This window comes from Pelodiscus sinensis, chromosome 17, assembly GCF_049634645.1.
Source record: "Pelodiscus sinensis isolate JC-2024 chromosome 17, ASM4963464v1, whole genome shotgun sequence".
Classification (NCBI taxonomy): Eukaryota; Metazoa; Chordata; order Testudines; family Trionychidae; genus Pelodiscus; species Pelodiscus sinensis.
The window spans coordinates 24,636,727-24,659,200 of NC_134727.1; the positions used below are offsets into that span (position 1 = coordinate 24,636,727).

At 43.0% G+C, this 22,474-nt stretch overlaps 1 protein-coding gene across 5 annotated transcripts in view; it reads left to right on the forward strand.

Annotated features, from left to right (window-relative positions):
- SHROOM1 (shroom family member 1) overlaps positions 1 to 22,474 on the forward strand; it is an 82,284-nt gene that overhangs the window by 24,171 nt on the left and 35,639 nt on the right. Inside the window, exon 2 of one of the 5 annotated variants that reach the window (XM_075900335.1) lies at positions 3,107 to 3,164. The exons of 3 other annotated variants lie outside the window; for them this stretch is intronic. The gene's annotated coding sequence lies outside the window, so the exon portion shown is untranslated. Of the gene's footprint in view, positions 1 to 3,106; positions 3,165 to 22,279; positions 22,436 to 22,474 lie in introns of those variants that run through there. One more of the 5 variants, XM_075900334.1, reaches the window with a different exon arrangement.

Consider the following 22,474-nt stretch of genomic DNA (forward strand, 5'->3'; position numbering starts at 1 on the left):
GAGATCCTCACCTCTCCTGTCTTAAGTGCTTGGGGGGATCATGTGTTCATGACAGATGCCACATTGGTAGGGGTTTAAAGCTCTGTCCCCAAAAGGGCAGAGCAGCCAGACTCCATTTCCTTTTAATGGAGGCAGCACTTCGTCCACTCTCAGAGCCTTCCAGCTTAGATCATGCACTGAACAAATTGGAATCTGCATCCAGTGCTCCCTGTTTGCTCCATTCAGAGCAGTTGTTCTTCATCAAGACACGAGAAGTTACCCTTCCGCTCTACTCTGTGCTGATTAGGCCTCAGCTGGAGTATTGTGTCCAGTTCTGGGCACCACATTCCAAGAAAGAGGTGGAGAAATTGGAGAAGGTCTAGAGAAGAGCAACAAAAATGATTAAAGGTCTAGAAAACATGAGCTTTGAGGGAAGACTGAAAGAATTGGGCTTGTTTAGTTTAGAAAAGAGAAGACTTAGAAGGGACATGACAGCAGTTTTCAAATACCTAAAAGAGGGTTACAATGAGGAGGGAGAAAAATTGTTCTCCGTGGCCTCTGATGATAGAACAAGAAGCAATGGGCTTAAATTACAGCAAGGGAGGTTTAGGTTGGACATTGGGAAAAGCTTCCCACCTGTCAGGGTGGTTAAACACTGGAATAAATTGCCTAGGGAGGTTGTGGAATCTCCATCACTGGAGATATTTAAGAGTAGGTTAGATAAAGATCTGTCAGGGATGCGTGTAGATGGTACTTGGTCCTGATGTGAAGGCAGAGGACAGGACTTGATGATCTCTCAAAGTCCCTTCCAGTTCTACTATTCTATGTATTCTGTGATCCCTGGTGCAGGAAGAAAAGCACTGCAATACCCGGCCATAAGTGACATGCTGAAGGGCACTTAGAAGCTCATAGTAGGATAGAGAATTGAACCTAGCTCTTGAAGATCCAAAATGGTGCCAGACTATCCATCCTTCCCTGATTGTGTATTAGACTCTGCCAGTGCATACTCCTGAGAAGCCTCCAGAAGAAAGCTTTTGACACTATAACAGCCAGGAATTTCTATGCGGGGTGCTCTTTTTTGTAAATGTGGACCACAAGGGTGCGAATGCACCCCCTCCCCCATGATCCCCCATGTAGGTGTGCTCCTGCCAGTGGTTAGTACAGAGCTGCTCCCTGTAGGACTGTGCTACCAGTAGCAGTTACTGATTTGTATGATCATAAGGAAATGCTCTTATAAGATATTGCTACCAAAGCAGCACAATCCTACAGGTAATAGTTACATACAGGTTTTTTTTTTATATATATATAGAACTGCTGCCTGTAGGACCATGCTGCTGATAGCAGTTACCTTCTGTCCTGCCTGTGCTGAGACTTTGCCCTGCGTGTCGCTCCAGCAACGGCGCTTACCAGCTGCTGTTCCCCCCACCAGCCCTGATTTTGCCTTCAGCACCAATTCTAACCCTGCCTGAAGCTGCTTCCCCCCTCCCGCCCAGTTAATTTTCACCCCCCTCCTCTGTTTAGCTCTTTTTCTCCCTTTTTAACACCCTATAAAATGTAGCCAGCAGAAACGTCTACATAGGAAGGACAGGGGCTTCTGCAGAGCTCCTGAGCATGCTCAGTAACCCTACGTTCTCCCTAAGTAGCACAGTCCTATAGAGAGAGCTCTGTACAAACCACTGGCTGGGGGAAGGCAGGAGCAGCGCACTACCCGAGCTCCCTCCCCCATTCTCTGGTCGGCCGGGGGAAGGCAGGGGTTAATTTCCTCTCCTCAGAGCAAGGCCTAGCTCCAGCCCAAGCCTTGCTTTTGAAGGGGGGCAGAATCACCCCCAGTCTTCCCTTGGCTGGCCGAAACATGGGGGAGGGCACTCGGGCAGTGTGTGCCTCTCCTGCCTTTCCCCGGCTGGACAGAACACACTTACTTGGGGGACCTTGTGGGGGAGCATTCATACCTCTCTCTCTCTCTCTCTCTCTCTCTCTCTCTCACACACACATGCACACACACACACACACTCTCACTCTCACTTGGGGGAGAGCATTCGCACCTTATACACACACATACACCCTCTCTCTCATACACACACGCACACATGGGCACTTACTTGGGGGAGAGCATTCGCACCTTACACATACATACTCTCTCTCTCTCTCTCTCTGTACGGGCCTCTATAAAGTGATGAGCTCCCCCTCTTTTTGTTTTCCAGCTTTAATTGTTAGATGTGTTATTCCTTTTTTAGTTGTGTAGGACCAGGAGCAGAAAAGGTCTTTGACCCAGACCCTCAAAGTTATGTGCAGGCACTTAACTCTCATTGATTTCAGTGGGAGCTAGACAGTTAAACAAGCTTGAGGATCTGGATCCGTTTCTGCAAAGCTTTGACAAGTCAGTCATCTCTCTTGTAAACAACGGGTAATAAATTGTGGCTGTGTGAAGACAGATTTATGGTTGTTGGCAACTTATTTTATTTTTGTAAAAGAGCCTGGATTGCTGCTTCCAGAAAAATCTCAAACACAGGTGGAATTAACAAGTCCAGGGCTGTAGTCAGCCCCTTACACTCAGCAGACAGGCAGTTTTAGAGGTCAGCACGATTTACATGTCAAAATGACCCATGTTTTCTGCCTGCTTTTTCTGTTCACTAAACTGTAAACTGTTCTCCATCTTTACTGTGGTGACTTCATCATCACCCGTGCAGAAAATGTGGTGAAGTCAAATATAAACAAGACCAGGATTGCTCCGGGGAGCCCCTTATAAAAATTAAATCTAGGCACAAAAGGGGTGAACATTTAAAGGGTGTTTAAAAAGCCTTTCCAGTGTTCCATTAATGTTAGTGAGTGATAGAGCTATTGGACTTTCTATTTTGGGTTATTTTATGAATGGCCCCTACCTAAAAGTGTGATGCTTTCATGCTGTTCGAGAAGGAGCTTATATTGTGTAATATAGTACTGGGCTGGAATTGTTTTTCTTTTGTATATTTTTTTGAGCGAATATGTGCACTGGCTGCGGAAAATTTAGGCTTTCACTGCAGGGGTTCTGATTTAATGAAGCTTCTAACTGCATTGCTTCCATACTGTTTTACAAACAGTAAACTTATAAAATTTATCCCCTATGGTTTGTTTTCTTTTGTTTCCCCAGATCATGCTCTCCTGACATACGTACAATCCCTTGATTTTCCTCTCCACCCCTCATCCCAGTGAGTAGCCCCCTCTTCTTTTAAGGAGCTGAGATGAAATACTTTCAGTTGCATTCAGGGGTGAAAGTAACTTATAAGGGGTTGGCAGGTGTGGGGGCTCGGGGATGGGGGTAGAAGGATCAGGCATGAAGGTGGGGGGGCTCAGGATTGGGAGTAGGAGGCAGGGAGCTCAGGGTGGGGAATATGGCCACTGTTCTGCTTGGCTGCCAGATCCCTGGGGCAGTGGAGCCTGTGTATGCTGTGGCCACACAACCCAAACTGATAGCAGCATCCAAAGCCTAGCCCTAAGCTGGCCAGTCTCTGACCTGGGCGCCACACTAAGGTGCACTAGCTTATTTTCACCTTTGGTTGCATTTAAGGTGCCTTTAACTCTACCTCTGAACAAATTCCTGAAACCCAAAGCTGTTGGCTGGCTTGGGGCAGCCTCCTAGGAATAGTGTGGGACAAGGGTAGCAATCTTCAGGGCCCTCCTCTCTCTAGCGTGACAAAGGATCCGTACACCACATTACGGGAGTAAATTACATTTACATGGGAAACAAATAGGACCACTGTGTATTGGCTCCTGTTGAGTGTCCCTTCTAGCTGCCCTTTCTGACGTCTCCTGATGCATTCCCAGGTTCATGGAAGTTTTCTGTTCTGAACATATAGCAAAGCAATGAATAGTGCAGAAGTTATGATTGCTGGTCAAATTCATGGCTGAAAATGAAACTCTAATTAATAATTGACTAGCAAGATAAGGAAATATCTGTGGTTTCTGTTTGCTTTCCTTGCCTTTCCAGTGCAGCACCAACACCGAGCAATCAAAGAACTATTTCCCCTTCTTGAGCAGACAAATTACAGAAGAAAGTGGCTCCAGAAGCTGGATAGAATTAAATCTCTCTCAGCCGCATAGTGCGGTCCTGCTTGTATGAGACATCCAAGCCACATGACAACATAGGAAGCCGCTTTCCTGACACCTGTCTGAATCCCATTGAAAGATATGTTGGGTCCTGTTTTTAGAATTTCTCATCCATACTCTTTCAGACCTTTCAGCTAGAATATAACCCCAGTGTGTGTTACCTTAGTATTTTGAAGTGGAAGACTGGAGGTTATAAAATTTGAACAATCTAGATTCCCTTGAACCAAAGGTTCAAAGCCTCAGAGGGTTAATCCAGACAGTTACTCACCAAAAGCAGGTCAATCAGACACCAGTGTAGTGTGTGCATGAGTATTTTTGGATGGATCCAACTTGTCTGTCTATTTAAAACACATCATTCACTATGAATATATATCCCTATGTTTTGTGCAGACACTGAAGAACAGAACATGGTGCTGCAGTTATTCTCTGTCCTCCAATGTCTTATTTGCTATGATTCTGGGCAGAGTGAAGAGTCAGCTGATGAAGGGCCTAAGAGATTCCTTCTTATTTTGTGATGGTTCTGTGAGGTCCTAAAGTGAAGAGGTTTGAGGGCCCCTGAGCTACTACCCTAGGAAGGACAGAGTAATGGGGTAATTACAGAGACAGCTACAGAAGGACAGAGTGGGAAGAGTCGCAAAAGGGAGAAAAACAAAAAGGGAAAAGGTAACTGTTTTCTGTAGACTTAGCTTATCCACATACCTCGCTGAGGAGTAACCCTCCTCCCTGTTTGCCTCTTGTGTGTCTGCTTCCAGAATCCATTTGCTGTGCTAGGGCTGCCCACAGGAAAACAGATCAAGAAGCAGGAAACACTTTGGAAACAATCAAAGCCATGTTTTGTCTCAAGGACAAGGCTGATTTTAGGGGCATGTAATCTCTTCTGTTGCCTAGTCTGAGCGCTGCTTGCAGGTTTTTATCACTAGGGGTCATCTCATGCCTGCCGGGCTAGGCCTGAAGCTGATAGTATGCATTTATTTGCACGGCAAAAGGAATCCAGGTACATGATAAATAGCGAAGACACAATCTGGTGCTGGAATCATATGAATACTTTTTTTTGAAACTTTTTGTAAAACAGCCTCCAGGTTTAAACACAGTGGCCATGCCCAAGGGATCTCACAAGCACTGATTACACTCTGTGTTAAAAATGCTTTGTTTTGGATGGAGACCAAAGGGGCCTGGAGGCTGCTAGAACACTGATGAATTGTGTTGGCTGTGTCCTGGCAGTCAGGCAGCAAGAACTCTGGGGAACCACCTCAGCATCTCCGCATAAGTAGCCTCTCTGGTAGGCACTGAGCTGGTTTTGCAATTGCCCCCCATCCAGAAGCCACTGCCTCTGGAGATGTTCTGCGGGCTGGAGGAGACATGGCTGCAGAATTCCAAGGCTCAGCTATTGCCTAGGTGCTACCTGGAGCCAGCGGCGGATTTAGGGCAGGGCGAGCGGGGCGGCTGCCCCGGGCCCTGCGCTTCCCGAGGCCCTGCGCATGCACCTTGGCACCACAGCGCATGCGCTGTATCAAAGGGGGGAGCCCTGCGAAATTTTGCTGCCCGGGGCCCGGCGGCGTTGCCCTGGGCCCCGCGGCACTCTCATCCGCCCCTGCCTGGAGCAATAAGAACGGAGCTAGGTAGGGCAGCTTCAGGAAGTGCCGTTTGCTTGTCCCCTCCCCCCCCCAATTTCCTGCAATGGTGCACAAGATGAACTCAGCTCATAGAAAATCCAGCACCAGGAAACCTTGGTTATAGCTGAGCCTGTCTGGCAATCCCATTGCAGTGTTTGAGCAACTGAATGCAAGTTCCTCAGAAGTAAGTTGGTACGTTTGGGGAAGAAGAATTTTGAAAACACACGTAAAACGTTTCAAAAGAAGTACTGAAAGCTTCTTATCTTGCAAAGTCTTGATATTGAAATGTCAGGCAGATGGCGATATTTTCCATTTCATAGGTTAGTTACGCAGCGATGACACCTCAGTTGTCTTCTCATGTCTGCTACTGATTTGCTGTGTGATCTTAGGGATTGCCCTCTCTCTGTGACTCAGTTTCCCCATCTCTAAAATAGGGATAATACTAGCTCATGACCTCACAGCACATTGTAAGGCTAAATGAATGGTTGTAAAGTGCTTTCAGATGCTTGATAGAAGCTGCTTCAGAGGTGTAATGTATTGCCGGGAATGAAATGTCTCGGGTTGCCTCTGAGATTAATTTGTAACCCACGTGAGTGGATGAATAAGAATTCCATTGATCTACTGAAAAACTCATGTTGTAGGATCAGGGGCCAGAACAAATGACTGAGCGTTAGCTAACTCACATAGTCTCCATTATTATTGAAAGTCTCCAATGAAGCTTCAAAATTATGTTGTCCAAGATGCAACAAACTTACATTACTCTCACAAACGTTTCTGACCCTCAACCCCCACATTTTAAAAGTTTATTTAAATGTATTTTTTACTTTACTGTTCTGGCTGTCTAATCTTGGTTTTCAGTTATAGCCAATGCTGTAAAGTTATTTACCGCCTGCTGTTAAACCTGCATTGTCATATCTAATTGATATTTTCATAGTAGATTTAACTAGTGGAACACTTTGTTTTATTTGCTCTTGTGCACACCGCTGATAGCAGAGTGTAGCAAGAGATTAGCTATAAAGGATTATAAAGTTTACAGAATTGAGGGATGTGGGAAAATGCACTTGTCTGACAAATATTGTACTTAGGTATCATTCTTTTGTGGTGTGTGTGCATGTTTGGATTTGGTTGTTTTGTTTTCTTTCTCTTCTGACTGTTCAGAGGACGCTACATAATTACAGTAGTTTCTTTGTTCAAGTACATTTATAATGATGTTTAACAACTGGATGAAATATACTGAAGAAAGAGAGACTCTGGAAAGGGGTGATTTCTATTCCTTATGTCAAAACAGTGAGGTTATGTCCGTGCAAGAGCTCTTGTGCAAAGAGTTATTCCTCGTTGAAGGAAAAACTCTGTTCTTTCATTTTACTTGCACAAAAATGCTTTGAGGTGTGGATTCTCCATGGGTTTTTGTACAAAAACTGTAGTGTAGACCTAGCCTCAGAGACGTGCTCTAACCATCGGGATAGGCTGATGTAATGCTGTGTTTCCCTGTGGATAAGTAACAGAAGAAAGATTTGTCCAGAGACTATGTGAGAGGGACTCTATAGCTTGCTGGTTAAGACAGCTATCTGGGACACCCAGCTCCAATGACTATTTAATTATTTATCCAAGTGGAACAGCTTCATCTGGAGAGATGGAGGGAGCCCCCCCATCATTCAAAATATCCCATAACTCAGCAGTTAGGTCTCCCACTCCTTAGGAGAAGCTCTAAGTTCCCTGTAAGCTGCATGGCCATGCAGCTGCCTATTTAGTGCCATGCAGTTGCTCAAGGAACCCACCAGCAGACCAGTGTTTCCTGTAAGCTGAGCACTGGGGCGAACACCCAGGAGACATTCTCAAGCTGCCCAGCTAATTAGCAGAGCACCCACAGCTGGCAGCATGTGTTTCTACTGGCGGTTCACATCCGCACATGCCTCAGTGCACATAAAATGTATTCTGCACATGGATGGAAAATTAGAGGGAACCTTGCCGGGAACCTGACACAGCCAGGAGAGGAGAGAACTGCCCTAATCTTGGCTCCAGCCTAGCCTAGCCTCCAAGTCGTGGCCAGGGGAGGAGCAAAGGTGGCCTTCCCCCAGCTCTATCCCAGCCCCAGCTGGAACCTGCTGGGGCAGGTCAGGGGTATAAAGCTTAGCTGACCACTTTGTATATTGCAGACTCTGCAGTATAAAACTTAGCTGATACCTTGGCTTTGAAAGAATAAGTCAAACACACTGATGTTTAGCTTAGATTTTACTGCAGAGCCTGCAGTGAAGCCTCTCCCGGAGCGGGGCCACCAGCCCTTGCCCACCTGGCTCCTGGGAAGGTGACTTCACTGCCTAGGTGCAGCGAAGCTGCCTCCCTAGAAGCCAGCTGAGTGTAATCAAAAACATTGACTGATAAGCATCAGCTTATCGATTAAATGGTTATTCGGCTACATTCTAACATCCCTTCCAGATATTATAGAATCTAAGGTCATGTGTGTTTACTACCCCATCCAGAATCTAAAATAAACTGGAAAGAATGTCTTGAGGACATTCTCTCCAGATTCCAGAAGGCACCAAGGCTTTTGAATACGATAGACTCTACCTCAGGTTTTACATTAAGCCTATTGTATGATAGGATATGCCTTTGGGAGTGGAGTTAGAGCAGTGTGACTACTCATGTGTTGTAATCCAGATTAATGAAGCTCATAATGTCCAATTTCAAAGCTCATTGCGGTAATGAAAAGGCTCCTGTTAGCTTTAGTGTGTATAGGATCATTCCCTTAATGTATCTCTCTCAAATCTTAATGCCATGGTTTTAGTAGCATACATTGTGGCAGGAATCTATGGTGAGAGCAGGGCTGCAGGGGTTTGATTTAAAAGGACCCTTGTTAAAGCAATTGGAAGCCAGGCATACTCCAGCCTGGTAAGTGTGTTTCTATCAATCTGTCCTGAAATCAGAGGAGAGAAGAATGTTTATGTTTTGACGGCAGTTTCTGTCTGCGGAAAGGATACTGATAATACAGAGAAGCTGAAATCTGCAACCTCCTCTTTGTTAGGCCTCTTAGACTGATAGAGCCAGTCGTTAAGTCTGTCAGAGTAATTTTCTGTTCCAACTAAAGAAAATATACACAGCTGCTGGAAAATTACAATTCTTTATAAAACCAGGTCACTTCATCCCAGTTCTCAGCTTGCCAGCTCTCTCCCACAGACCTGAGAGAGCTTCTTTCTTCACCCTAAACCCTAGTAACAGTCCAGATCTAATCCAGGATCCTGTTTATTATATCTTATATATTGACTGTGATTGGTTTGGGAGATATGCCCAGGGATGATGGTAGGGACCATTATTTGTTCAAACTGATATATCCAGTGCAAGCAGATTGCATGCTGTCATTTATATATCATACTCTGCTTCTCACTGAACGTGGTATTAAATCCATAGACTGTACTGACTAATCTTTATTGTTAACTTTCCTGGAGCTGAAGAGTAGAGCATATTTAGTCAAATCAATGGAAGGGAATATTTAACCAGCTGCTTAGACTCCATATTTTTAAGCCTAGCGCATTTGCATCCCACTGTCCTACCGTAAGACATATGCTGGCTGGAAACCCCGTACAAAACCCATTGCTTGTGGTGCACTTCCTCTCTGCTTGGAGACTGAACTTTGTTTCCTTAATGTATATGGGAACTATACTCCTGGATCAAAGAGCAAAGAGTCTTTTAGAAAGTATTTTAGTGATCTTTTAAGGTAAGACTATTCAGAGACCAGGGCTTGCAAGATTCCTTTCCTCTCCCTTTAGCTACTGTTATACTCAGTCACGCTTGTGAGCAGTGGGGAGTGTAGACTTGCAACAAGACTTGTTGAGGCTTTGCAAAACCAACCAGCCAGGACAATTGACAGTGAGCAGAAATCAGTCCATGTATTCATTAGCTCAGTTGCTGATGCAATAAAATGGGGACCTGTATTTAGGAACTAACGATGCCAGTGTAGCACTAGAACTCCATGGGAATGCTGACCATTTAGGACAGGACTACTCGACTGTGGAAGCCCTGGAGGCCACAGTGATACTCACAGCACATGCTGAGGGCCACTACTTAAGTGTGAAGTATCAGAGGGGTAGCCGTGTTAGTCTGAATCTGCAAAAGCGGCGAGGAGTCCTGTGGCACCTTATAGACTAATTGTAGTGTAGGAGCATAAGCTTTCGTGGGCAAAGACCCACTTCGTCAGATGCATGTCATCTTCGTTAGAAGACATGCATCTGACGAAGTGGGTCTTTGCCCACGAAAGCTTATGCTCCTACACTGCAGTTAGTCTATAAGGTGCCACAGGACTCCTCACCGCTTTTACGTAAGTGTGGTTGCATATACATGCAAATATATATGCAAATATATGTAAATGGATTCTTTCATACTGATGGGCATGAATACAAAGATTAAGGCAAGACAACACAACACGCAGGCCCCATTTAAATCAGTTCTGCTGATATTAATAAAATGCAATATGAATATCTACCTGATTTCCACCCATATGACAGCACTTTTAATGAGCAATGGCAGTCCAAGAATTTAACTACTAAAACGTGTATCAACAGAAGACCATTATATTGACTGTTTTGTTTTGGCTCCCACTTGCAGGCCGTGTGGGAAGCCCCGCAAAAACCCAAACCGCACCGCAGGCTGCAAACAAATGGGCGAAGGGCTGCATGCAGCCCACGGGCCACATGTTGAGTATCCCTGATTTAGGGGTTATTAGACTGGCTCAAATGCTCAGACATAATTGCTCAGCGCAAGGTTGCATTTGGGAGTCCAGGGAGTATGTGGCTACACTCAGATGTCTATCTCCCAAAACCTCCTGGCAGATCTATGCAAGGCATCTATTACCAAAGCAAACATGTGCGTGGAGATCATTTGATCTTAAGTTCACCTTTTAATTCAGGGTCTCCACTTCCTGTTTATTATCCTGTCCCTCTTTTCTGCACATCACCAACTGGATTGTGGCTCTGAAGCTGTGTGACCTATACTCTGTGGGCATGCACCTGTGTTCTGTGTTCACCCATTGCAGCCTGCTTGAGGACTGAGCCAGATGTACAGTTCCTTCAAAAATGTCACTTATGTGATACCATTGGGTTCTTTCCAGTAGGAGGTTATGGAGTCCTGATGCTGAATTCCATGTTATTTTGAAATATTATCTTGATGTGATCTAGAAAAATCTCTTATCCAAGTGAAATCCAGGCCTGGAATGTGTTGGATTTATCCCAATTTCACCTCTTTTAGAATGGCCATGTAAATAAGCTGTGTTAACAAAAAAACCAACATAATGTATTTTCACAGATGAGTCTAACTTCTGCCCTAGTAGAAATGACAGGCGGTAACTGAAAACAGAATCCAAAAATTTCATAAAATAGGATGGGAGATGCAAAGGTCCCTATTGCTCCCATCACATCGCAAACATAATAGTTCTGTAGCCCCATCTGAGCATTACACAATCCAGTAAATTCAATAAAACAAAATGGGCTGTTGCAAGTTGCCAACAAATGAATCTGTGTAGACCAGTTTTCTTAAACAGATGCAGAGGGTTACTTGCTGGTCACAGTTGGCTTTAATTTGGGGGACTGGTCTGGAAAGAGGTGATTTTTTTTAAATGCACGTAATTTTTCAAAGGATATTTTTGAAACAGAAAATCTGATTCTCCTTTTACTTACACTGGTTTTACACCATTGACTTGAGTTATGGTTGATTTATTCCAGGGTAGTAAGTGGAGATTTAGGCCTAAGTTTCATGGTTCTCTTATTAGTGGCCATTTTATAAGAATGGTATTTAAGGTAGAAGGAGAAATTCTTTAGGAATATCAGAAACAGGAAGTGTTAGGGAAAATTGGTGGGAGTAAGTCATCTAAAGGTGGGAATGTGTTTTTTCTTCTTCTTCTTCTCTCTCTTTAGCTTGAGCTTTTGTCTAAATTCCTTCCCTTGCTTCCCTTGCTTTCCTTTATTAGAGAAAAAAATTCAGACTGAACATGATTAAATCTAAAAATATATATGATCATTAATTATTTTCAATCTGAGATTTCAAGAGTCTGTTCTTTAAAAAGGCTCTTGAATATCTTCATATTGAGTCTATTCTAAGTGCTTGGAAAAGTAATATACAAAATCATGACAGTAATAATTTACAGGGTCAAATGAACTGATGAAGTGCTTTTGGAGGTAAGGAACTGAAAGAAATATCTCATCTGCACTGAATTCGAGATAATTGAAGCTGCAAGAAATTTGTGAAGCCAACTAAGGAGCGTCCTGGAATTCAGGGATGACAGAGAAGTGTACAGAGGGTGACTATTCTTATTAAAAGATCAAACTCAATTAGACTCCAAGCATTTTTCTCTCAGAGCATTGTTGTGAGCAGTGAGTACTGATCCTCCTTGTTAAATCCCTGGCCCGAGATCAAACCCATGCTCTTCAGTCCTAATTGGTATCTTGTTCTAGCCTCCAAACCCTTTAGATAGGCACTTGCTTATCCAGCCAGTAGTCATCAAGTTATGCAAGATAAGAAGCTGCTCAAAGGGCATCCCAGCATCAGACACCACTTCCTCTGAAGTCTGCAAGAATCTTGCTTGCGTAAGGAGAGCCAGGATTTGGTTTAAAAAGTAGAAGCGATCCGGACATTGGTCACTGGTCTCATCCTTTTTCAAACCGCTCAAGACATTTTCAAAGCAGCAGTGTTACAATACCTTTGTTCATGCACACCATGGAATTAATTTCACCCCTTTACAGAAGCCCCGGACAAGGTTGTGCACTACTCCAAGTCCCACATAGACCCTATTTTGGGGATATAACAGGTGCATTGACCTTCTGTTGTCTCTATGAACATGGGTGAATTTCCACCTCTGCTAGGCTATAGCAAATCAGCAATGTCAGCTTTTGATATTTTTCATCCTTGAGAGCAGCTATTAGGCAATGAACTGTAATATAGGTTTGGAACTCACACTAACTACCAGATGTATTGCATAGTGTCAGATACAGATAAGTGACAAGGAATAGAAGTACCTTTCCAAGTAGGTGACATCACCAGCTATGTTTCCTTATGTTACTTCTGATTTTTTTAAATCAGTTTGCTGCTAATGAAACTGAAGGTTCTTGAGGTCAGGATCCTTGATTATAACAATAGCACTTATCAGCATTTAGATATTTTAACTCCATTTTACAGAAGTGGAAACTATGGCCAGGTCTACACTGTGGAGGAAAGATTGGCTTAAGGTATGCAACTCCAGCTACATAATGTAGCTGGAGTTGACATACATTAAGCCGAGCTTGGCGCCATCTCCACAGTGGGAAGTTGATGGGAGAAATGCTCCTGTTGACTTTCCTTACTCCTCATGACAGCAGTGAGTACCGGCATCAATGGGGTGCCCTCAGCATTCGATTTAGCGGGTCTTTACTAGACCCACTAAATCAAACCCCAGAAGACTGATTGCCACAGCATCAATCTTCTGGTAAGTAGACATGTGGCCTTACAGGCAAAAAGATTGTGTCCTGATTTTTCAGAGAAGCTGAGCACATGTAGCTTTTCCATTGGCATACACATGACTTGCACAGAAAGTCTGTGATAGTGAAGGCTCCTGAGAATATTCAGTTCTTGGACTCTTGGCTGATATATCCAATAAGATTCAGTATCAGTGGCAAAAATGATTTTTATACTGTGACTGTATTTAACAGCACCTCTGTCTGTAAGACAGACAGACTAATGCTGCAGACTGTGCAACTGAAAGGAATCTGAAGAATTTGGTTTAATATTTGTCCTGGGTATTTGTCCCTTGATAAGGAATGGGTCATTCACAATCATGTACATGACACAATGTGGGCAGGTTAGTAACTGTGTTTGCTTTGTGTTTCACACACTTATCGCTCACATTCTTCTGAGGTCTGTTGCACATTGTGACTTTATGCAGATGAATAGGATAATTTTCTTTCTTATTTCTAGGAGCTGGTTTTAAACGGGCAATCTTATCCATCAACAGCCTTTATTTGTTCATATATTTATATTATTTGCAGCGTGATACTGCCAATCACAAATTGTGTGAGGTACTGTATAAACTCAGAACAAAAAGACCATCTCTGCCCCAGAGAGCTTGCAGTTTAAGAAATGGCTGAGAGCGCCTAACTGAGAAAGGTACAGCATGACTTCAGCCAATAATATTGTACCTGCATGCTGCACAGCAAACCTGCATGAGCATCTGGGGAAACATTCACCAACCACCAATCAAATAATCTGAAATTTTCAATGTTCTTTTGTTCAGTGACTGCAGATTTACCTATAAATCTTGGTCTTAAACAATTATTTATTCCCTCTGATGTCCCTCTCTCTGGGATACAGTGCACCTGGCTGTCTTCTCCTTTATATTCCCTTGACTCCTGTGTTGCTCCACTGGCTTCACTGTAGAATGACATCAATCTGGGGGAAGAATCAAGCACAGGTTCTTTGTTTATGAGAAGATGACTAGAGGAGAATAATCGAGGTAGATTTTTGGCCATAATGTTCAGGCTGGCTTTATTGCAGCCTATGTAAATGTTTTTGCACTTCAGTTATACAGCAGCTACCAACCCTACACTTAACCATGCTTGGAACAGTTGATTTCTCTTCCCCTGACCCTCTGTTCCACCTTGAGCAGCTTGCCTGGTTCATAAATGTGTTATCTTTCAGTACATTCCTTAATTGTAACATGAAGAGTCAGATTCTTAGCTGGTGTAAACCTGTTACATCAGAACCTACACCAGATTCATATCAAGTAAGGTCTGAAATCTTCCTGTATTTCCCAAAATATGAACAGATACTTCTGATCATATTCAAAAGCTTCAGAGAGGTAGACGAGATTGTCTGTATCAGGATCGTATTTTTCTGATCATATTGATAAACAAGAAACCAATTTCCATGTTATTTTACAGATGAATCTACTTCCAAAAGTCCTTTCTCAAACTATTGGTTATTGGGTCACACTCCAGTCTTAAGTCCTGATCCTGCAAACAAACTGACCTCTGTAGAAATACTCATGTGAATATAGTTTTGTCCCGGCTTAAGTGTTTGCAGGATTTAGTCACAGCAGGGACACTGCATTTTGTTGGGGATAAGTAGGGACTCTTCACTAGTGTAATGTTGATTACTAGATTGTTTGGAGGAGCTGAAAGGTTTGTTTTGGGTTTTTTTAATTCCTTCCTGTAGGCTTAGCTTCAAGGGTGAATCCCCTCATCTTTTCATAATAGTGAGAAACTTCCTTTCCATTTTAGCTTAGCATATTAGTGGTGGTGTGTGTCATTATTCTTGAATACAATAGTGCTTTACACAATATATATTTAGTGTAAGTGTAGCTGTTTACAGTTCACCAAACCATTCTCTTTTCTACCTTAGGCCCAGCCTTTCTCTCTTTTTCAAACCTCGTTCTGCACAGCTACACATATCCAAAGCTCTGGGAACAAGACTGCAGTGCTTACTTCACAATTATTATTCTGTTTCTCAGTGAGGGAAAGTAGGCGAGCATAGAGCTATGAGATTGATACCCCAGGATGAGTTGTAATATGAATAATGTGTAAGGCATCCCCTTCCCTCTCTCTTCTGAGACTTGGACTGTGTTTGTTTGTCACAATAATTTCAACCTGGATATGAAAAATGGCAGGGAATCAGAGTTAGAATCTTTATTGTCAAGGTGGTCCACCCATTCCAGTCATGTGGTAGACACTTGTTTAGAAGATACTTTTTCTTGTCTGGTGTTGAAAGATGTGAACAATATATAATAAAATATTCAGGTGTGAATATGAAATGTCTGAGTGGGTTTAAAAATGTTTTAATTGCTCAGTTACAATGAGCCTGGTGTAGTCATTGGGTTATTGGCCTTGCTTCTCTTCTTACTCATAATAGTGTGAATTAGATGCAATGCCACTGAAGCCTAGAAGAATTGTGCTCATTGTCTGCAATGGGTTTTTTCCAGTAGGTCTGACTGTAACCTGCAGTTTGATTCTTTTTTTTTAACATTGGGATTGGCACAGCTGGGTTTTAAAGTCAATAAGATTGCACAGATGGGGAAGGCCAAATATATCAGGGATTAGAGTTTGTTTAATATAGCTGCAGCCTGAGGATTGGATTGGTTACTCATTGACTGTGACAAACGCTCTCCTTTCCAAGTGCTGCTACTTCCTACTTTGTAAAACATACTAGGTGGAAATGTGTATTTTATTAATTAACTAGAAGATTTACCTGGCATTCCTCGGGTCCTTAACTCAAATAAGTTTTAGACGGGTAGCCATGTTAGTCTATAACTTTAAAAAAAAGAGTGGTTCTGTAGCACCTTAGACTAACATATGCATGTATATAATCATGAGCTTTTGTGGGCACAACCCACTTCTTCACTAATCTGAAAAAGTGGATTTTGCCCATGAAAGCTCATGATACAATATATATTTTTGTTAGTCTCTAAGGTGTTACAGGACCACTCTTTAAAAAAAAAAAAAAAGTTTTGTTTTGGGGGACAGACATACAAACAGACACACATATGAATTCTCTGAACTATATAGGAGAGGGGGGTGGCTAACACATTCTGGGCAAAGATCCAAGATATCAGTGGATCCAGCACGAAGAGTTGTTGAGGAAAAAAAAACTCCCTTTAAGAAAACGTGTTTAGAGCTTTTTGGCCACATCAGGCTTCATCTTTAATGGCTGTGTGAGATGTCTCCCCTGCCTTAAGGAGCTGGGAGGAGAGGGCCATTTTCAGGGGTGCGGGGGCAGCTTTATAAGCCATGGGGGGGGGCGGAGGAGGGAGGCTTCACGAGTTGCACGCTGTGGGGGGCAGAACCGCCGCAGGTTGGCCACAGCTGATATCTGTCCCTTTCTCCAACCCTGCCCCCTGCTGGCCCAACTCAGGTTACAGCTGTCCCAGTCCCCATCTCTGGCCCCTTGCTCCCCCTGCAGTCATTTTGCAGTATATCTCCCTCCAGCCAGACCCCTCCATTTCCATTTTATGAGAAACAATCAAATTCCACCCACAACCAAACCCTGACCTTGCTTTAAGTTCTGATAAGAGGAAGCTGCATACCAAATTTGGTGATCCTAGTTCGGACCATTTAGGAGGAGTTCTTGAACAAACGGACTCATAGATGGATGGACAGACAGATGCACATTTCTAAAATATATAGTAAGATGAAATACTAGAGTAAAGTTGAAAATAGCAAGTATTTAATTGCTAGAAGGGAAAAATGTGGTTAAAAGATATTCATCAAGTGGGGGTACAGAGTCTGTTAAAATCACATTCATGGTTTGCAACCTGCTTCTATCTAATGAATTCCAAATCTGAGCATCCACATGAGATTTTGGAAGCTTTGTTGCCATTGGGCTAGATTGTTGGAAGATCCCTTGACTTCACTGGGACCTGAGAACACACTATTTTCAAGCAGGGCCTTACACAAGTCACTTCCTGTGCGCACACAATACAAAATGTACAAGCCAGAGATGCTTACTTTTTCTTTTCCCTGAGGGGTGTTCCACTCTCTCTGTTCTTTTACATTCTTGTGCAGAATAAATGTTTATGTGTGCCGGGGCCCGTGCAAATTGCACCACCAACAGAAACACAGTGAGCGCTGTGCTAATCTTCTGGGTGGCATTTGAACTTCTGAGCAGCTGCATAAGAGCACAGCTTACACAGAACTTCAGTGCTTCGCTCCCACCCTACCCCGAGGCCCCACCCTCAATCCACCTCTTCCTACCCCCACTTTATTCCCCCATCCCAAAGTCCTACCCTTTCACCCCTTCTTTTTGCCCCAGCTCTGCCTCCTCCCTGAGGTCTCTCTCCAGTTCTGATCTCTGTGGTCCCCAAGTCCCTCTCCCCACTGCAAATAAGCTGTGATTAGAATCATAGGGTTTGAAGAGACCTCAGAAGGTCATTGGGTTGGTCCTGCTTTGGGCAGGGGATTGGATTCAAACTAAATCATCCCATCCAGGGCTTTGTCAAGCCAAGACTTAAAAACCTCTAAGCTACATCTACACTACATGCTTCTTGCACAAGAAGCCTTTTACACAAGAGTTTTTGCACAAAAATGTCTTGCGCAAGAGCACGCCCACACCTCCCCTCCCTTCCCTCCCTCCATCCCCCTTCTGTTCTGAAATTTGATTTGTCCTTTTCATATGTGTTCATTTTTTTTAATTGTATCGTTTGGTATATATGGTTGTGACAATTTTCTTCCACTATTTGATCTGCGGAAGTGGGTCTGGCCCATGAAAGCTCATCAACTATTAAATCATCTTGTTAGTCTTTAAAGTGCTACATAGTCCTGTTTTTTGTTTTAGCTATACCAGACTAACACGGCTACATTTCTATCACTATCTCACAGTGGGCATAGATGTCCCACAATTGCGTCACCTATTCACAGGCATGAATCATTCAGCCTGGGGGAAGTATGCACCAGGGCTACAAACCATGCTTCATATTTATTAAGGATTGCTTTAACTTTGGGCTGCACTGATGGAAAGATTGTACCTGTGAATTAAAATGTAACTAAATCAGCATCACTGCATGCTTTGTTAGTGTAAAAGGATCTATTCTTCCTGGATTGCCAGGAGAATTTAGACGCACAATCAAAATAAAATACTTCTGCTTCTCAGACAGGCTTGGGTCTAGTCTGGACAAATGTTTAAAATGCCAAGAAAGTTAATTGATCAATTCACAGCCACCAACATAATCTGAGCAAGGTCACCCCAAACAAGAACAAATTAAAGAGAGGAAGAAGACTTGTCCTTGTTAACTGGTTACAACTTAGGGTCACCATTTTCCTTCTGTATTAAGATATCTTGATGCCCTATTAACTGGGCTGCTAATATTTTAACAGCAGTAGAGTTCTCTGCTATTAATTGTACTATGCCTTAGGACTGATGTGAGGGCCTTCAGCCTTTACTCACAAAAGAATCACTTGCACATATATATACTTAGATTTTCAGGAAATCTCGTGTTATGTTGTCACTAGTAGTGGCAGCAAGAATTCGAATGCAGATAGGGTATATGGTTTTGTTGCCATGCTAGCCATCTGATTTACTGGCCACAGAAGAGGTGCAGACTGGACAATAGCTATATAAACTTCCCTACACTGCCCTACTGTTATTTTGATTACTGTTCCTCTAAGACTCTAATCAAGGATCAAGACTTAATTGTTGTAGGCATCATATAAGCAATTCAAAAGTGGCATGGTCTAGTGGGTAGAGCAGACTCAAGGGATCTGACTTCTACTCTAGCTCTGCCTCTGATCTGCTGGGTGACATTTGGGCAAGCCACTTCCCCTATGAGGCTATGTTTCTCCTGCTCTGTCTCATTTATTCAGACAGTAAACTCTCAGGGTAGTGATGTCTCCCCCTCCTCAAAAGGGCCACAGTCTCAGTTGGGGTTCCTGGGCACTTTTGTAATGCACACAGTAAATAATAACTATATGGAAGTCCAGTTGGCCTTTGTCTTCCATTTCAAATTTGGGCCTAGAATAGTTAGTGACTTTATTTCTTCCTTAGATTTTTTTTGAATGATACAAATACACTTGACTCCATCTGTTGTTTTTCTTGTGTTTCTTTATTTGATGCATGTTTTTTCCTTGATAGAGCATTATGATGACAATACAGGCTGCTTGCCTGGAATGTGTTCATTGTTTCAGAGCAGTGTACTATAAGGTTGCTGGGACATGTCTAGGGTCCAGAGACAGCATTTCATGTGGCTCCTTAGTCACTCAGCATCTTAGGAACAATAGCATCCTTTTTGTCATCATTTGGTATCCTTCTTCCCTATGCAGAAGGTTTTGGGCTCCACGCATTTGTTTACAACATATTCAGATGGTTCAAGTTTCTGATTTCAGGATTTAGGAAAAAAGCCCAGAAACTAACGGGTGTCTCCTGTACCATAACATTCACATTCTGGAGGAAGACACTGTCCCATCATTCTAGGTCCTCTTATCAATTTCCTGCCACTTCAAAAAGATGTGAAATGACAAGGTGGGCTTTTAAACAAACAACAAGGAAGTGCATGGTCCCATTCAGTGCTGGCTGTTTTGTTTAAGCCAGGTAGTTTTACTTGTAAAATCGTCTAGTGTAATTACGTGGTATTTTCCAAAATTTTGTGAATAAACCAGACTCCTCAGTTATTATTCAATTTATTGACCCTATGAGTATTCCACTTCAAGATGTGGCACGCTCAAGCACTCCTGATTGGAGATTTTTGTCAGAACTATTCACGAGTCTATGCTTGTGTCCTACGCATACTTGTGCTTCCGCACAAGTGTCTATAAGGGAAGATGGACCTGCCACAGCTCTAGTTGCTCCTTTCCTTTCCTTTCCTTTCCTTTCCTTTCCTTTCCTTTCCTTTCCTTTCCTTTCCTTTTTCTATTTTGTGCTCCTGCTCACCCCTGTTCCTTTCTTCATTTTTGCCTAGTCTCAGTCTTTGTTCTATCTTGAGCCTCAATCTGCCTCTTCTAACAGGTTCTGCCCAAGACACCAGCTTCAAGCCCTGTTAGACCTGCTATTGGTCTTTTTTCCCCTCGGGTATTCAATCTGCCTTTGAGCAACACACATACAAGCATAAGGTTGACTCAGGTTTCAAAAGCAGGCCTCAGAAATGTAGGGTGGACAGAGAGCAAAGCTACTGTAGATCAGGTGTTCTCTGAGAATCGTGGGGCCCGAGTCGCCTTTCTGAGCATTTGGGTTGGCTTCTCAGAGAGATCCAGTCACCATTCCTGTTGTGGTAAGCAAAAGAAAGCAAGCAAGCAATCTGTGATGGCGTGGGGAGCCTTCAGAGTCAGTTAGCCTGCCAGAAAAGAAGAGACCCTATAATCTAGAATAGAATTCAAGAAAAGGGGAAAGCCACCCCTTTGAGACCTTTGAGTCTGGACATGGGTACTGTTGAAGTTTTGACTTCCTCTGGTTCCAAGTCCCCAGCTCCAACTAAAAAAGGTCATGCTAGGGTCTGAGAAGCCGTCTGGTGAACAATCTGGATCGGCATTAACATTGGCACTGGACTCAGTGTCTCTGAAGCACAAAGACTCCTGTATGAGCAGGGCTAAAATGTCATCAGTACCCTGTTCTTCAGACCCTGGGCAGTCCGTCCATACACTCTCCCCCTCCCCTCAGTACTCTCCAGGCTTGCCAGTATTATTAAGGTATCATCATCCTTTCCCCACAAAGACCTTTAGTTCCTGAAGGAACCTGAGCTATCTTTGCTGAGGGTTACTGAGCCATATTCCTCCCTAATACCGACTTACCCACCTGGATCCAGAAGATTAGTTTATCTCTCTTGACCTGCAGGACACTTATTTTCATATAGTCATGCACCCATCTCACAGATGTTTCCTATATTTTGTGGTTGGCAGGGTCCTCTTCCAGCATTGTGTCCTACCCTTTGGCCTCTTCACTGCCCTAAGAGTTTTTTCTCCTAGGCCACCACAATCCAACAGCTAATGTAGTTTCAGACACAAACTAGGTATCTTAGGGTACATCTAAACTACATCCCTTTTTTGATAAAGGAATGTAAATTAGACGTATCGAAGTTGCAAACGAAGCTGAGATTTGAATTTCTCATGCTTCATTTACATAACGGTGGCCATGGCTTTTTTTCAAAAAACTGCTTTTTGAGAAAACCCCACGGTCAAGACGGGGCTCGTTCGACAGAAATGACCCGTTTTGAAAGATCCTGTAACCCTCATTTTTGAGGGTTACAGGATCTTTCAAAACGGGTCATTTCTGTCAAACGAGCCCCGTCTTGACCGCAGGTGTTGGTTTTTTTTGAAAAGCAGCTTTTTGAAAAAAAGCTGCAGCAGCCATTCATGTAAATGAAACACGGGAAATTCAAATCTCAGCTTCATTTACAATTTCTATACATCTAATTTACATCCCTTTATCGAAAAAGGGATGTAGTTTAGATGAACCCTTCGAGTATGATAGCAGAGCACAATTGTGCATTTTACAGATCATACCTAGCTTATGCACTTTGCCAGCACCATGTGAAAGGTTCCTAGTGTGCTAAATTTACAAATGCAACCAGTGTATCTAACATTGGTGTGAAGATAAATGTATTAGATTGTAATTTGATGTCCTTACTTTGTCAGTGCTATCCCTTCCATGGCTTCCAAAGCAAACTTTCTGTGTTTTTCTATTTTTCTTTCTATTGCAGCTTCAAAAGCTGCATGAATCTGCCCTTTGCCAGATATCCAGTGTTTTATCTTCCTGTCCTTCTTAAATATGGGCCCAGGCCTACCCCCTGAAGTCAATGGGAATTTTGCCATTAGTAAACCAATTATGCTTGGCGTTTTCACATGGTGGTGTCACTTTATTCAGGGCCAGACTCTAACTTCTGTGTCTCTTTGGTTTGTCTCTTTAAAAAAAAAGAGAGAGAGAGAGAGAGAGCTCTTCCAAGAGTCAAGTAGATCTTTCAGACTTAAAAATAGTTTTAAGTCCGTTTCTCATTTGCATTATTTTGCTCTAAAACAATTTTATCCCCTAAAAAAAAGTGAAAATTTCCACTCTATGTTCCTGCTCTACTTTAGCTTTCCCAGAAGCCAGTTAATTTGTTTACTGTGCCTTGCAAGTCCAAGTTCCTTTTATAAATTAACTTGTAGCTGCCCCCTGCTTGGCTGCTCTCCACCTCCTCCCTTGGCTCAAAATGAATGATACCAGGACTGTCTTTGAAACAAGTCAGGAATGTGAGGCTTTTTGTTCAAACAGCAGCATCACCAGTGAAATCTTTCTCCCCCCTGCCAGCTGGAAATGTGCATCATTGGAGATTGTAGATTAAAATTCTGGTGAGTTCTTCCTTTTTTGAAACAAATCATCTACAACTT